Consider the following 12,675-nt stretch of genomic DNA (forward strand, 5'->3'; position numbering starts at 1 on the left):
TTTGACCCTGGAGGGCAGAAATGGAGAAAAATAACTGAGTTGTTTTCATAGGTCAAATGGCTATGACATTCACAAAGGGTTAAAAAAAAAAAAAGTTCTCTCCATTGATGTCCAGAAGGCAAAAGTAGGACTTGTGGACATTATAGTATGCTGTTTGACTACATTAAGATACAGTGAAGATCAGTCCAAACTTTAGAGCTATACCAGCAGAAGACTTTGGAGATAATGAGTTTTCAATCATTAGAGATGATCGAGTAGAGAATGGATGAGAATTGCTTGAGGTGTTGCAAAACAAGTTTATTTTTGCAGTGGATAGGAAGCTAAACCCATGTCTCTATGAATGGTTTACTCCACTCTCAACATTCCTTCGAGTTTTCTGAGTCTATGCTTTTAGTTTACTGTCTGAGACACCAGGGAAGCCCTTAAGGTCAACTATGCATAAATAAAATTCGCTTCTTTTTAAAATATGTTTTGACATTCTTGTCCCATTCCCAGGTATTGAATCTTTGTGTGTGTGTGTGTGTGTGTGTTTTTTTCTTGGCAAGTCCTTACTAGAGTCTTGTATCATTTCATATAGGCTCTTGTGTCTGAGTTTTTTTTGCTGATGTCCTTTGCTACTTCACTTCTAAGCCTGTTGCTCTGTCTTCACCAGAGAGATGCTCAAAGGGTTTTGTTTGAAACTGGAGAGCCACCTAGATAGTAAAATTTTTTTCAGTATAAAGAGGAGGGAAAAAATGTAGTTCAGGTTTCCCTGTTGTCAGTGACTCCATCTTTCGAACCTTCTGTGAAATAAAGACAAATCTTGAGCAAATTCCCAGGGCTCTGTTCAGCTTAGGTATCTTTCATCGATGCCTCTGTGGGAAGAGGAATAAGTTCTAGCCCTCTGAAATCCAAAGCAACTCCTTTCGCTCAACAGAAATTACACATTGCCACTGGTGCTCAGGAAATCTTTGTATACTTTTACCCTATAATCTTGGGGCCAGAGACTATAATTTTCACCTCTCCCTAGGGGAATTCATTTTTACCTTACTACTAAAGCTTTCTAATCTGTTCCTACATGTAGTGTATCCTTCTTCAGTAGTGGGATATTTAGAAGCTACTTGAAGAATGTGTTCAGAAATAAGGAAGATGACATAAGGAATAATTTTGAAAAAACAGAAGCACTTGTTTCATACTTGTTTCATCATTCCTACAGTTTGTTTTGTGAGGTTAATTGGCTATTGCAAATATGCCTGCTACTACATATCCTTCCCTATAGGAAGGATACTGGAGCTAGGGGTATAAATGTAATTTCCCCAAATTATACTGTGAACATGTACAAAGGGATAGAACTTGAACCTTTGTCCTTCTAATGTCTAATCCTTCTTTCTTGCCATCAGACTTCCAAAATCCCAGCTCCCTGCATATCTGAGCCCTCTCACATCTAGGCCAGTTGTTCTTCACATTCCCTCCCCTATCATATTGCCCATCATGGGTTAGAATTCCTCAGAATCTTGTAGAATAAATGATTAACCTGCTATTCAAAATTACTCCAACAAGCTTATAGCTACTATTAACAGGGAAGAGAACACACTTGCAAAACCTGTAGTTAGTAATTCTCCTCTCTATGAAGGTCTCTCTAGAGCAGAGATTTTAAAACTTCAATGTGTATCACTATCACCTGGAGGACTTGGAAAACCATAAACTAATGAGTTTCTCAATCATTAGGTCTGAGGAGGGCCCAGAAAATTTGCATTGATAACAGATTCCCAGCGGGTGTTGGTAGTGAGGAAATTCTGCTTTGAAAATCATTGCTGGTAAAATTCAGTCTTCTCTGGGAGATCACACTGGGGAAGGCTTGATAGAATGGTGGTCACCTTGTATAGTTCCCTTCAGGTGGTGTGTAGGAAGTAGAAGAGTGTGTTCCTCGACTCACAGATTCATGGCATGTCTGGAATGGTAGGGACCTGAAATTTCTTCCAGCCCAACCCCCTCAGTTTACGGGCAAATAAGCAGAAAGGAAGACGACAGTAGCTCTGAGACTAGACTCCAGGTGTCCTTTTGCACCCTTCTGGGAACTAGTGAAGGTGCAAAGTTGCAAGCCCTTCCTGTCACCATTATTTTTCATCCTGCCCTGCTGCCTTCTCCCCACTGGCTGCCTTTTCCCATTCATCCAAACAGCCAGCCTGCAATGGGGGCCTTTATCTTTTTTTTTTTCCCATCATCAGCCACTGCTGTGCTTAATTTGTATATTTTTTAATGGGGAAAGAAGAAAAATACCTTGCAAATTGGAAGTTTAAAATCCTTCCCATTTGGCTTTTCTTAATTAAATGTATAATTCATGAGCCACTTAAGTTGAAATCGCTGAATTTTTAAATATTTTCTCCACCATCTATGACATTTATCTGTTATTAATGATTGTGATGTATTTTCCCTGTGATGATTCAGCATGAACATTAGAACTGAAGGATAATTGGTCTTCACTGAGCCATTGTCTGTAGTTTCACACTGACACCATCCTCTATAATTTTATTATTATTAGAAATGGAAGATCTGCAGTAAGCAATTGAATACTATCGGCTGCTCTGCCAAGCATACAAAAAATCCTATTTTCCCCAGAGCCTGATTATGTTTTGACATCTTTTATAGCCCTATATCTTGTACTCTGATATTGAAAATACAAACACAAAGATACATGCAAGTATACCCATTATATGGGATGTAATTTTTATTAGAGGGGAAGCATCTCATGGGAAAGAAACCCGTAAAAATAAACACCGACACTGAGAACTTCTACTGGCGCTATAGAAAGGGTCTCAAAATTGGTAGCATGTTTCTTGAGGTAGAAAATAAATGAGCAGAATAAAGAATCTGAAGCACAGTGCTCAGATTTAGTGGATAAATCCCCCCTTTGGAATATTCCGATATGAGTGTACTTTACTGCAAACCTTGTGTAGTGCTCCAGGGTTAAATGTGACTGGCTCTTAGGTGGTAAATCATGGTTATGCTAGCTCAGTGGTAAAGACCTAATCCAAGAAGAATAATTTCTTTTCTGGGTTGAAGTCATTGATATTGGTGCTGAGCAAGTTTATGATGCAAGCCAGAAAACTGGCCCGACACCTTTATAATCACTCCTAGTTGAGTTCCCATTTGTTCCACAATTACTGCTTGACCACCTAGACTTTATTAGATGCCTTTAGATTTACAACACCTCCTGTTTGGAATCATGGAGATGATTGCCTTTGTGCCCTACAAACAACCACTAAGTAAAGGCCCTCTGAGTTTCTAGGATTTGTTGTTAATGTTTAGTTGCTCAGTCATGTCCAACTCTTTTGTGATTCCATGGACTGTAGCCTGCCAGGGTCCTCTGTCCATGAGATTTCCCAGGCAAGAGTATTGGAGTGGATTGCCATTTTCTTCTCCAGGACAGACAGCCACTAAGTAAAGGCCCTCTGAGTTCCTATGGTTACTAGCTTCCAATGAATCCTAGGACAGCTTTGGTACTGGTAAATCCTTCCTGAAGAAGGAATGAAAACCCAGGCAACTTCTGAATAAATTTCAAGGTATGCTCCAATTCTAAGGAAGCCACGGTGAGTCATGGGGCAAAATACAGAAGGACTAGACTTGTTTCCTCCTCAGTTTCCATCCTCCATGGGTGAGCTTAAAATAGTGAACGTAAGACCTGGGCAATACCAGTGGATCTCCACCAGAGGTGAGTTTGATCATCTAGGGATATTTGTCAGTGTCTAGAGCCATTTTCGAAAGGAGGCAATGGCACCCCACTCCAGTACTCTTGCCTGGAAAATCCCATGGGCAGAGGAGCCTGGCAGGCTGCAGTCCATGGGGTCGCTAAGAGTTGGACATGACTGAGCGACTTCACTTTCACTTTTCACTTTCATGCATTGGAGAAGGAAATGGCAACCCACTCCAGTATTCTTGCCTGGAGAATCCCAGGGACGGGGAGCCTGGTGGGCTGTCATCTCTGGGGTCGCAAGAGTCGGACACAACTGAAGCGACTTAGCAGCAGCAGCAGCAGAGCCATTTTCTCATTCTTACAAGTGGAGAGTGAGTGCTACTCACATCAAGTGGGTACAGGCCAAGGATGCCATTAATATCTTAACAATGCACAGGATAAGCCTTGTGAAAAGAAATATCTTGTCCTAAGTTGTCAATAGTACCAATATTGAGAAACGCTGGGTTAAATAAGTGGTAATAGGCTGTATTTGGCCACCTGATGCGAAGAACTGACTCATTTGAAAAGACCCTGATGCTGGGAAAGATTGAAGGCAGAAGGAGAAGGGGACGACAGAGGATGAGATGGCTGGATGACATCACTGACTCAGTGGAAATGCGTTTGAGTAAATTCTGGGAGTCGGTGATGGACAGGGAAGCCTGGCATGCTGCGATTCTTGGGGTCGCAAAGAGTCAGACACGACTGAGTGAACTGAACTGAACTGTGGTCAGATTATGCCAGACAAAATTAGGCAGGGGAAAAACTGCAGTGATATTTAGATACAATCCTTTGAATTCCAGACACACAATCTTGGCCAAGTTAGCACTAACCTCTTTAACACAGTTGCTCTATTTTAAACTGGAGAAATTTTTCTTGAAAGTATTACATGAGCTGGGGTATACCAAAGGCTGAGCTGAGCTCTCAGTGTATGAAAGTGAAATTATTAATCACTCAGTCGTGTCCAACTCTATGTGACCTCAGGGCCTGTAAGCCTTCCAGGCTTCTCTCCCCATGGAATTCTCAAGGCAAGAATACTGGACAGGGTAGCTATTCCTTCTCCAGGGAATCTTCATGACCCAGGGATCAAACCTGGGTCACTTGTATTGCAGGCGGATTCTTTACTGTCTGAATCACCAGGGAAACCCAAACTCCCAGTGTATAGTAGGTACTCATACATTTCCAACTGTGTGGTGTTAAATACTATTTACATAAGATGACTTCCAAATTTAGTTCTTCAGACCAGAACTTTCTGCCTACACATATCAGTTCAGCTGCCTATTGGAAGTTTTTGGTCTGAAGTTAGACATTTGTAAGTTAACACGTCTTAAAACAAATCCCTGATTTCCCTCACCCCAAAACCTGCTCCCCCTTTATTGACCTTATCCCTGTACATGGAACTTCATTCTTCCAACTGCTCAGTTTGGAGTTATCTTTTACACATGTCTTTATCTTAAAATCTACATTTAATCTTTCAGGAAGTTATTGCCGCTATACGCTCTAAATTTATCCTGAATATGGCTACTTTCCACCTGCCCACTGCTCTCATCCTGGCTTGAGTCACTATTAACTCTAACCTGAATCACTGTAATCACTTTGTAAGTGGTTGTATGCTCACTATCATGTAGTGCATTTTAATTTCACTCAAAGGAAAATCCAAAGGCTGCAAAACATCTTGAGAGTAGTCCCTACATCTTTATCTACCCTCCTGTTTGCTCAGCTTTCTTCAGCCACACACGCCTCATTCCTGTTCTTCCATCATGTGGGACACAGTCCTACCCAGGACCTTTGTGCGTGCTGCTCCTACTCCCCAAACTGCTTTTCTCAGTGTCTCACTCATTCCTCTAGTTCTTTTCTCAAATGTCAGTGAAGGCTTCTTTGGTCTCTTAGTAGAAGACATCAGCAACACCCATTCACTCCCTATGCTCTTTATTTTTCTCCCACGCTTTTATCATCGTTGGCCATACTTATATTTTCTATTATAATTTTTACTGTAAGATTCATGGAGTGAAGGACTTTGTTGCTTTGTTCTCCACCATATCCCTAAACCTCAGTAAAATGAGTGGCCCTTAGTAAGTACATAATAAATATTCCTTGAGTGAATATATGGTAGAAGTTCAATAATGATGGTTATTATCACTATTATTATGCCAACAGGAAACTGTTGGGCATATTTACCTAAAAATTTTACCCACTCAAGCAACATTCACAAGGAATGTTGCCACTGCCAATTTGACCTACCTTCACCATTGTGATATATTTAGAAGCAGCAAAAACAAAAACAACAAAAAAACTAATTGGTAGGAAGAAGATATGAAAATTTAGCATGTTTTCTCAATAGGACAATATGATTGTCCTCTTTATTCTTGAACACAATTTTGAGACTTTGCTGAGAATGATTTTCAATTTAGTTTGAATCGTCAATATTTTTATTGACGCAAATACAGATGCTGTGCTCAAACAGTAGTGTTATCTTTCTACTACAGACATAGATGTTCCTAACTACTGGCATAAATCCAATTGTTCAACAAACCTAAAAGTTGTATCTGAGGAAAGAATGGAACATTTCCTCTAAAACAAATTTTAAACCTACGATTTTTATGAGCCCAGGATTGAGAGTTTTATATCCAGAAAATAAAGAGAAAGAATGTTGCTTTACTTTCAATATGATAAAACTGTGATTTCACAGTGAAGGTGATTTTAATTATTTTAGACAACATGCATCATTTCTATACCCTGTCATTTTTAAACAAAATTTCATGTGAGGCCAGACTCATTCACTGCACTCGTGAAGATCTATTGACTGCTTATTTTCAGATTCATGCAATAGCTTTTGCTTCAAGAGTTTTATGTTCATTTTAAAAATTCAGAGGAAACTCCATTTTCAGTCCTGTTGCAAACTGACTTGTGCAGAATCTTTGTTACAGGTGATGAAGGATGTTAACAAAAGCTCACCCTTGAGCTGAGTGAGATCTCAAGAGGTAAAGACCTTTCTGCATAGCAGTTCAAAGGCCATTCCAAAGCTGTGACCCCCTCCCCCATATGAATAAGTAAAATAAATGTTATATTGCCATTTTTTGTCACATGAATCTGTGTTTCTAGGAATGACCTTAGAATTCTCTAAAGACATTGTGGAGTAAAGAAAAGGGTTTTATTTAGTTGAGTATCCAAATTTTAGTTCTGCCAAGAACCAAGAAGCTAAGTAAGAGAATTGTATTTTTCTGAGGTGTATATCCAAATTAAGGATAAAACATATAGCAGATAATGGAAGAGATTTTTAAATATTGTGTGAAGATAAATGAAGTCATAGACTACCAGCGAGAGAGTTTAGGAGAAAGGAAAATGAGGTCTAATGGGGAATGAAATGTTTCAATCCAGTGTGTTCTTTCCACCACACCTTCATTATAACTGACATTTCTCTGAAGTATTTTGAAGTCATATTTTAGGAGAACAGAAAGGAAGAATGAGTCCGTCTCTTCTGGCATATATTCAGTCACATTCAAGGAGCTTATCTCTGCTAAGGAAGTAGAATTATGGAAGAAAATACGCTTCTCTCCACAGAGTAAAGCAAATGGTTCCCGTTGTGTTTCCAAAAATCACATTTCTAAGAGATACAGCAGAACGTGCCAATTTTGTGTTCTGGTATTATTGCCTAGGCTTCTCTTCTTTTCCACTGTGGGTACCTTTCTGCTAAAATAAACTTTATCTGTAAATCCTCCCTTCCTGGGTCTGCATTTGTTGTTGCCTTAAAAATTGTCCATAAGAATGTCTACTGAGATATCCTGTCGTTTATTTGAAAGAAAGGACATCCATATAACAGCATTGCTTCGGTTTGGCTTATGCTGATTATTCTACTATTTCATTGAGTCGTGACCAATTATTTTCATGGGAAATCCATTTACACACTTTCTTTTGTTTGTTTGTTAGTTTGGGTCCTGGAGTTATTCTTTGTTGGGTAAATGTCTAGTGTTCAGCCTAGTTGATATTTTTCTTACTGTCCCAAAGTTTTTTTTTAAAATAATATATAAAACAGACTGAAATATATTTGACAGGCCTTGTTAAGAAAAAAAATGCAAGTTTTTTGTGAACACATTAGAGAGAAAGCATGAAGAATTCAGGATGTTCTGATTTCACATTTAATATGATTTTTCACTTGTTACTGAACACCTTGAGGGATTCACTGCTGTGGACTAGGTACATAGACCATACATACCAGGTACACATAGAACAGAACCAAATTTTTCAAAAAATGATATGAGAATTTCAGCTCATATGGCCTTCTAGAACTATGGAGTCTATAACACCTTTCTCTATGAGAAGCTTTATTAATATTTACAGCGAGTCTTTGCTATTCACATACTGGATATAAGAATAAATTTGGCCTTGCCAACATTTACTCCATCTTGCCCTGCTGACTTTGTCTGTCCCAGTTGGTATACTTCTAGGGCATGTCTTTATGACTGCCAGGTGTGCAGGCAAATATGGAGCCTTTAGAGAGATGGAAATAAAGGAAGGAAAGTGAATTATGGCTGACAGAATTCTAAAATACCCCCCACTGACCCTTGCCCACCATCTGAGTATGATGGGATTTATGAATATGGTGAGCCCTCATGATTATGTTAGAATAGATGGCACACTTGACTTGGAAAAGTGGCTTTATCTTTGATGGTGCTGACCTATTCAGATGAGCCCTTTCTGGGACTGGATAGGGTTAGAGAGATTTGAATTATTATAGGGAACTGATGCAAAGGAGATTCTCTGTTGCTGGTTTTGAAAATGTAGAGGCATGTGGCAAGAAGTGTGGGCAGCTTCTATAAAATGAGAGTGGCCCTTGACAGCTGACCAGAAAGGACATGGGGACCTTAGGCCTATAACTCTAAGGAAATGAATTCACCCAACCACCTGAATGAGCTTAGAATTATATATATATATAATATATATATTATATATATAATAAAAATACAATATATTTATTGTTTTTATATATAAATAACATATTATTATTTGTATATTTATAAAATACAGTATAATATATATAATATATTATATATTATATTTATATATATATATATAAAATACAAGGAAAATTACAGACAAAGATAGACAATGTCTGTATGTAGAGTTGGCCCACTTTCAACTAGCTGTCCACTAATGCAATTTAAAGCTTATCTGACAAATACATTCCTTTTCTTTCTTGAGGTTTTTCTTTGCACAATTCACCCTCACAAAAAGGTGAGGAAAAAAGAAGAATGAATTGTTTTAATGACGTAAAGACACTCTTAGGGCTTTTAGCAAACTTGGAGGTGTAAGATTCTTGAAACTAATAAATAAATTGAGGTTGAAGAATTAACCACAGAGTTTATCCACTAGCAATTTTTGAAGTCAGAAAGTTCTGGGTTGGAATCTTGTCTTTATTTACTAATTAAAAATTGATTTAGTCTGAGTCTCAGTGTTCTTATTTTAAAATTATTATTCTTAATTATTGGAATACTGGGAATGAGAAAATAAATGGAAAGCCTTATAGTGCTTGCTGAGGGTAACAATTCAACAACTGGTAGTTATTATTGCCATTATTAACATTTAATGAATCAATTACTCTATTAATACTTTAAAGAATTAATAATTCTTTGTATAATTGAGGCAAATGGTGTCAATAATCCCCTCAGTTTTGATCTGAGAGAGATATGAAGGAAAAATGAATAGTATTCCAGCATTCCTGTCATTGTAGATATGAGAAAGCCATGGCTCTTAGAAGAAAATCCTTATAACACCTGGATGAAGTCAATATTGATAAATGCCTTTGGAATCCTGCTAGAGCATTATATATTGCAAAACAGAATTTGGTATCAGTCAAATTTGTCATAATTTGTATGCAACAGGTACTCATTATTCAGTTATAACAGACTTAATTTCAGGTAGGTTTTGTATATCTGTGAGTTAATTTCATGATATTAAACAGGCACTGTTAAAATGAAAGTTTTACATACTTGAAAAGTTTGATGCATGAGGCAGGGCACTCAGGGCTGGTGCACTGGGATGACCCTGAGGGATGGGATGGGGAGGGGGGGTGGGAAGGAGGGTCAGGATGGGGAACACATGTACACCCATGGCTGATTCATGTGAATGTATGGCAAAACCCACCATAATATTGTAATGTAATTAGCCTCCAATTAAAATTAAAAAAAAAAAAAGATCAACATATACTTCTTCACTGGTAGGTGACAAGGTGACCAGGGAAATCTTCTCCTACTTTACTGCCTTTTAAAAATACAATGACATTCATTTAGAAGTATTTTACATGTCTGCTGTTCCTATTTAGAGTAAAAAAGTTGAGACTAGTTGAACTAGTTGAAAAAGTTGAACTTTTTCAAACAAAGTTGAAACTAGTCTATGATTCTGTCAAGTCTCTTTGACCAATGTCAGAGTATAAAATGACATAGACCGACAGTACAAACAAACATGATTTGCATGATTTGTCTTAGATTATGGTACTGGAAAATAACCTTCCTATTGTTAAAAAATGGAGCCCCTGGTGGCTCAGATGGTAAAGAGTCTGCCTGCAGTGCGGGAGACTCAGGTTCGATCTCTGTGTCGGGAAGATCTCCTGGAGATGGAAATGGCAACCCACTCAATTAGTCTTGCCTGGAGAATCCAATGGACGGAGGAGCTTGGCAGGCTACAGTCCATGGGGTCACAAAGAGTTGGGCACGACTGAGCGACTTCACTTTCACTTCTTTTTTAATTGTTAAAAAATAAGCACTATCAAATTTTTGTGTGCTCTGGAATAATATCATTTTATCAGGTAACGTTGAAAGTATTGTAACTCTTCCCTAATATTGCTAGTGAGCAAAGTGACATACCACTCTGTAATAATATTGAATAAAAATATTTCTAACTTCCAATTACGGTTTGTATGTTTGTTTTTTTTTTCTTTTTGTGTTAGCATTTCACAAGATTGTATGACACTGAAAGTAATGGCAAAAATAACTTCAAGTTTGTGAAGGATCATAAATAATATTTGTTTTAATATTAGAAGAAAAGTTGTTTTCACTTATTTCTTAAAATTTGTCCATCTGTTTCAAAAAATCCTCGTGTTCTAAAGTGGAAATCAATTATAAGAGACATTGGTGGTTAGGATCTATCCAGGGTCTGGGACCCAGACTGCATGGATTTGATGTCTGGCTTCATGATTACAAGATTCATGACACTGGACCATTTACTTACCCTCTCTGTATCTTAGTATTCTCATCCATAAAACAAGAAACATCATAGTATCTCCCTCGACTAGTAGTTCTACAGAATTAAAAATCTAAAACATATAAAGTATTTAGATCTGTACTGTGTAAGTACTTGCTATTATTATTAAATTAACTATAACATTACTTCAAAAAACTAAGATCATGGCATCTGGTCCCATCACTTCATGGCAAATAGATGGGGAAACAATGGAAACAGTGACATACTTTATTTTCATATAGTGATTTGGGGCTCCAAAATCACTGCTGATGGTGACTACAGCCATGAAATTAAAAGATGCTTGCTCCTTGGAAGAAAAGCTATGACCAACCTAGATAGCATATTAAAAAGCAGAGATATTACTTTGTCAACAAAGGTCTGTCTAGTCAAAGCTATGATTTTTCTAGTAGTCATGTATGGATGTGAGAGTTGGACTAGAAAGCTGAGCACCGAAGAGTTGATGCTTTTAAACTGTGGTGTTGGAGAAGACTCTTGAGAGTCCCTTGACTGCAAGAAGATCCAACTAGTCCATCGTAAAGGAAATCAGTCCTGAATATTCATTGGAAGGACTAATGCTAAAGCTGAAATTCCAATACTTTAGCCACCTGATGCTAAGAATTGACTCCTTGGAAAAGACCCTGATGCTGAGAAAAATTGAAGGCAGGAGGAGAAGGGGAGGACAGAGGGCGAAATGTTTGGATGGCATCACTGACTTGATGGACATGAGTTTGAGCAGGCCTCGGGAGTTGGTAATGGACAGGGAAGCCTGGCATGCTGCAGTCCATGGGGTTGCAAAGAGTCAGACATGTCTGAGCAACTGAACTGAACCGAACTATAACATGGTGTGGCTTTCCCCTCATAGCTCAGTTGGTAAAGGATCCATCTGCAATGCAGGAGACCCTGGTTCAATTTCTGGGTCGGGAAGATCCCCTGAAAAAGAGATAGGCTACCCACTCCAGTATTCTTGGGCTCCCCTTGTGGCTCAGCTGGAAGAATCCTCCTGCAATGTGGGAGACCTGGGTTGGATGTCTGTGTTGTGAAGATTCCCTGGAGACAGGAAAGGCTACCCACTCCAGTATTCTGGCCTGGAGAATTCCAGGGGCTGTATCCTCCATGAGGTCACAAAGAGTAGGACACGACTAAGAGGATTTCACTTTTATAACATAGTATGATATCGGATCGTACTAACTGAAATGACTTTATGGATATTTTTACACTGACTTCCTCCAAGATCACAGCTGGCTGAGAATCTACCAAATTGTACCAAACTCTCCAGATTTTAAGAAATTGCAAACCAGTGGGGTGAGAATCAGTGGGTGCTTTAGATCCCTGGCAACTGGGTAGTTCACCAGTTAATCCAGATTCTTCCAAAGCAGAGAATAGCATTTACTGCTTGATTTTCACCATCATCAGGAGATAACCTGATTTGGTGTCCCGTAACATTTTCTTCCAATTAAAGGGGCAACTTTCCTCTTCCAATAGTTAGCATGAGGTTTCCAGAACAGCTGTTGAAATTTGCTTCTCCATGGAACCCAATAATTAAAATAAAATAACAGTCCTAGCTTTCTTTTTAAAATAAAAACCTGGCTGTTAAATTAATTGGTTTACATTCATTAGCTTGGGCTTCCCTGGTGGCTCAGACGGTAAAAGCATCTGCCCGCAATGCGGGAGACCAGGGTTTGATCCCTGGGTCAGGAAGAACCCCTGGAGAAGGGAATGGAAACCCACTC

General features: G+C 38.6%; 1 protein-coding gene across 1 annotated transcript in view; it reads right to left on the bottom strand.

The window, feature by feature from the left end:
- CNTN6 (contactin 6) overlaps nt 1–12,675 on the bottom strand; it is a 319,039-nt gene that overhangs the window by 118,369 nt on the left and 187,995 nt on the right. The gene's annotated exons all lie outside the window — the stretch shown is intronic.

Source organism: Bos javanicus, chromosome 22 (genome assembly GCF_032452875.1).
Source record: "Bos javanicus breed banteng chromosome 22, ARS-OSU_banteng_1.0, whole genome shotgun sequence".
NCBI classification, from domain to species: domain Eukaryota; kingdom Metazoa; phylum Chordata; class Mammalia; order Artiodactyla; family Bovidae; genus Bos; species Bos javanicus.